Here is a 5,190-nt window from a genome sequence, read left to right as displayed (position 1 = left end):
AATATAGTCAGGATTGGGTGGAGAAAGTGGAACCTTCTCTATCTCGGGATCCGGGAGTTTTCCTTTCCCTTTGAATCGAGGAGAATTGGGTCGATAAGACGACAGAGAAGATAGCTCACCTAGTACTACTTTTCTCGAAGGAGTGAGAGGAGAGAGGAAAAAGACAGAACATCCGCTATCGAAGAACAAGACTTGTTTGTGTTAAGCCTATAGCTAGCGTTCCTGTACTTGAATGTTCAAAGCATATAGCTATCGTTCGTCAGGCATAAGGTGTTAAGTCTCGGCTTCGCGTTGGCTTTCAGTTCCGCGTTTTCGTTGCATCCCTAACTTTTTTGAGTGAACGTGAACGGCCACTGCTTTCCTTTGTGTTACATGAAATGAGGGCCCAACGACAGCCTCCTAACCCGTGGAACCTGCTTGCCCGGTGGATGAGAAAGCTGACTTCGCCCTCCAAACCTGATCTGTGTGGAGCAGGAAAGAGGAGATCGGAGTCAAAGGGAAGGCCAAAGCGAAAGACCTACTTCAAGGAGAGCGTACTTGCTAGAGACCCTGGCCTGGATAGGCCTGATGAGTTTTTATATCAAATATAAAGCTTGCCGGGTTGTCACAGCAGCTGTTACAGTTAAGTATTGCAAATGAATGGTGATCGAAACTAAAGCGCACTAGTATCCTGCCGCCTACCAAGAGTCGTAGCTCTGTCCCTGTCCCTGTCATATAAGGAAAGAACAAGCCCATACATAAAAGCCAAAAGAAAGAAAGATTGGCAAGCGATCATCGCGCTTCCATTAGGCGCTCTTGGCTAGCAGTGAAAACAAGCTAGTCCAGGCAAGCAAGCAAGGAATAAGGCACACCCATCTTGCTGCATTCTCTAGCAGCTCTAGCAGCTCTGGAAGCCGGAGGCTTCTGCCGGGTATTTCTCTTTCTAGCCCCACTCAATGGTGGGAGTGAAAGCAAACCATGCTTGGGGGTTGCCTTCGTGCCTTGAAATCACCTTAAACGGACCGTAGGACTAGTAAGGTCCCATTAGGCAAAAGGGGTTAATCGACTCTGGGGTGGAGATAGCTCAAGGCAGTTATAGAAAGAGTAAGCATTGGACTATTGGGATAGCCAATTCAAAGGTAGGAGGGCTTCTTCCCTCGAGAAGGGGTTGGCACGGTCTCGGGCTGGAGAGCAAAGAATCAAGCCAGAGGAAGAGATATGGTTCCGGTCTAGGCGTCAGCGGAGGTGGGAACTCTGTGAGCAGCTACCCGACGGCCTAGATAGCCTAAGAAGAGGCGCGCGCTTACGGCGGAGGACGAGCATTGACCCACTCACTGGTAATGCAGGCAAGCTCGTTTCGAAAACTTGTCTGAATCGAGAATAGCAACTCCATTTCTGGAACCACATCTTAAGTTAAGCCCAAAAAAACAAGCCAAGTACTCGGAAAGGATCACATGAGCCAAGCTCACCTCGATGTCTCCACCAAGGTAACGTCCACCTGCTTGAGATGGCCAAGGCTTACTCCGCCAAGCCAACTAAATTTGAGTGTGTTGCTTGTGACGCTCTCTTTACTCACTTGCCAATTGCATCGCCAATTGGTCAAGTATTAAGCCAGTTGAGGTCTCTGTCGCCAATCTACACCACATGCATCATTCTCTCCTAGAAGAACTTAGCGCTCAGTGCTGCCAGGCTTCGCTCTTCCTCAACTTAGCATATTGTTCACGCCAACTGCGCATGTTGTTCACGGGGAACAAACTTTATCTTTTCCACTTTTCGGTTTCGATGGGAAAGATGGTCCTAGTGGCATGAATCGGGAACCTGGAATTAATAATACACGGGCCGAACCCCCCTATCCATTCAAGTCCGAATGGTTCCGTAGCCGCCCTCACAACCCCTATTTATTTAAGCTAACCCCTTATTATCATTTAAGGGTCTTCTCGTTCAACAGAACTGAGAGGTGGGCGGGGGTATGGTGGTTTACCACATTGGAGCTTCATAAAAGCTACAGAGATCCGGAAGAAATGGCTCGTAAAGGCGACTACACTATTAGATGTGTAACAGCAGTCCTACTGGGTATGGGTAGGACCGGTGCTTGCTTTAGGTCTAATATCAGATTGATCTATTTCTATCCGAGTCTCGCCCGCTACGAAATGAATATGAACCTGAGGAATATGAAGCATTGATCTGGTGAACCATAGGACACGACTTGAGCCTCCCTACTATTATTAATTAGAGGGTCACTAGTAACTCCCTTAATAATAGGCTCAAGAACGCCCGTATATTATTATTAGTTCCAGCACCTACCATAGATTTGGGAATCCTTGGCCCTCGGGGGCACCTGCCGGCATGCTCCAGCTATTACGTATATAAGACTGGATCGACATCGATCTGCTTCTCATCATTTCTCTGATGGAAAGATTGGTAGAGGTTACAGGTGCCAGTGAATCGTGGCATCGCATGCGCATCAATGTCGGATGATTAGCCCAATGCCCAGAATCGTGAGGGAACTACTAGGCTTTTTAGGGTAGGACCACCGATTCAGAATGATTCCGAATACCGGCTACGGGTTTATGAAGTGGGTATGGGTAGGACCAGAAAGGTGCTAGTGACGAAGGTCCTATTCCGGATGTTGAGAGCCCCGGTTAAATAAGAATAATTCAGCATCCCAGCCTTCATGAATTCCTTCAATTCGAAGCGCTGCAATTATACTAGAAAATAAACGTTGCTTGGAGCTGGGGTGAGATGGATACTATCTATCCCTATCTCATCACCACAGGTCACATGCTCACATGAATCTATCTAATCCCATCTCATAAGTCTAGTCTATCTCGTCCCGTCAATAATTCGCGGGCATAAGACGGGGACATGGGAGACTACTGTTTCGGACATTGGGGCAGAGAGAAGAGCATGAGAGAGCCTCCGCTACCCGGACATCAGGGAGCGGGCATGGGGCGAGCAGCTTAGATAGATAGGTTGGCCATTACCGGGAGCAGCCATTCTACTTCAATCTGTATCTATCCATGTCGAGCGATACCTATTGCCCAATCCATAACCTGAAATCCGTCTGTATCGATGTCGTTAAATCTGCTATCGATGCCGTTGCCTCAACAATAATAATAGATAGGGGTGATCGCCCTTTCTTCATTCAATAGGGTGAGGTGTGTTCGCTATCGCTTACTGCACCTGCTCTCCCTATCAAAGGTCGAGCCTGGCTTTTCCACTCCAATAACAGGTTCTCCCATGGGGATCACGAGCCAACCATCTCGTTTCATTTAGTCCATCCCTTCCGTCCCTTCCATCACCTTTCTCATCCCCAGTGGCTGGTTGGAGACACAACCCCTACTATTATGAATTCCCCTACTATTATTCCGCCGGTTAACACCCACCTCTTACAGGTGTAGCCGCCTACTATTAGAAGAAGGGTATACTAGGTTTTCCGCCCACCCACATTCATGCCGTCCGGGGAACTGCAAACAATACCCGTGATCGGAGCTACGAAGCAGATCGGGGGATATGGGGCGGCAAATGATTAAGCATCCGGGCTTACTAATACATAACTCCTGCTCCCTTTATTGATAAAGCTGATCCAACCACTTCTACTATTTGCTGATCCTTGATTAGTCATTACTCCCTTTACCAATCCCTTGATAAGTAACCCTATGGCGTGGGCCTCTTGCCGCATTCCGCTCCCTATCGCAATCCTCCCTCCCTTTACCCGGGTAGGCTTCTCTCCCAATAGTGTATCAGTGCCTGATGGGGCTGTCTAATAGTAATAGTGGCTACAAGCCCCGAATCTATACCATTCTATAGGTAGGTTCCCCCCATTCATTACCATTCAATCAGAGCGCTACTATTAAGGGATAAGCTTTAATCGCCTACTATTAGAATCCGAGCGCTTGTGAACATTAGAATCCGACCCTTACCAGCATCTCAAGATTCTTCTTTCTTGAGGTGGGGAATAGATAAGATTTGAATCGAGTGGGTTATGCCTAAAGGCAAGAAGGCGCCCCATTATTATTATTGATTGGAGCCTCGTCGGAGCCGCCAGGGCCAGGCAGAAATGGAAAAGAAATCTTAAAAAGCCCGAGCCGAACCCGCAAGGAGTCGTAACTGATGAGCGGAATGAACGAGGAGTCGTAAATAATGAGCACGGAGTCCTGAGTAATGAGCGAATGAGCAATCAGCAAGAAATCGTAACTAACGAGCAACTATGCAATCCAGAGATTCTCAATCAAGAGCATGTTCTATTACGTATTAAGATCGAACAACCAGAAGCGGATATTGCTCATCTGCGAAAGCGGGTAGACTACCTCATGGACCAGGCTGCCTACAACGAGGCCGAATTCATACAATTGAGGGGTGAGCTTATTGATCAAGGAATGGCCAGAAACAGAGAGTAAAGTGCTAGATTATGTACGTATTACCATGCTATAATTCGAAACTTGAAGTAAGGAATCTTTTATAAGCCTCTATTGTCGAACTCCTCCCTACTGGCAAGAATCACCCCTCCAATCAATTGATGAAGTAATGATTGGCAAAACATAAAGAATGATGAGAATTGGTAAGACATAAATAATGATGAAGATAAGGCATCTCACAACTTGCCTCTTCACGGGATCGGTCCAAAAAAACCTTCCTATTGAATCGGTCACTTGGGTGTATGCCACATAACGAATTCATACCATAGGGAGGGGGGAATCATTGGTTAAAGAGCTAGCCATCGTATACTCTTTTCTTCGTACCAATGCTGGTCAGGGAAGAAGATAGAGTATTAGTCACAGATGGAAGGAATGAATCGTATACTACTACTTCTTATACTGATGCTGGTAGGGGGTGGGGGAAGAAGAAGCAAGTTCTAAACTACCGATCAAAGAAAGAGTAGGTGTGTGAATAAATAGGTCTTCTTTCGATAGTTCCTTGTCATAAATCGTCGGATCTGTCACGAGAGTCGGATCTGTCACTCTCTTTACCGGTTCAATTGCAATCAAATCCTTCCCCCCCCTCTCCCATTCCAGAGGGTCACGATCTGGTTAGAGATGAGTCACGATTTGGTTAAATTACGTATCTGCTAGCCCCCTCCCCCCTATATTGGATAAGGCGTTTAAGAAGCTGCCGTTCCCTCTCTAAATAAGAAGTAAAGCCCTAGATTCTGTTCATTAACAACGGGCGAATGAAATCTACAATAATGAGCGCTTCAAGCCAGCCCCGTCC

Source organism: Telopea speciosissima, unplaced genomic scaffold, assembly GCF_018873765.1.
Source record: "Telopea speciosissima isolate NSW1024214 ecotype Mountain lineage unplaced genomic scaffold, Tspe_v1 Tspe_v1.0012, whole genome shotgun sequence".
Lineage (NCBI taxonomy): Eukaryota > Viridiplantae > Streptophyta > Magnoliopsida > Proteales > Proteaceae > Telopea > Telopea speciosissima.
This window is presented reverse-complemented; position numbering follows the sequence as displayed.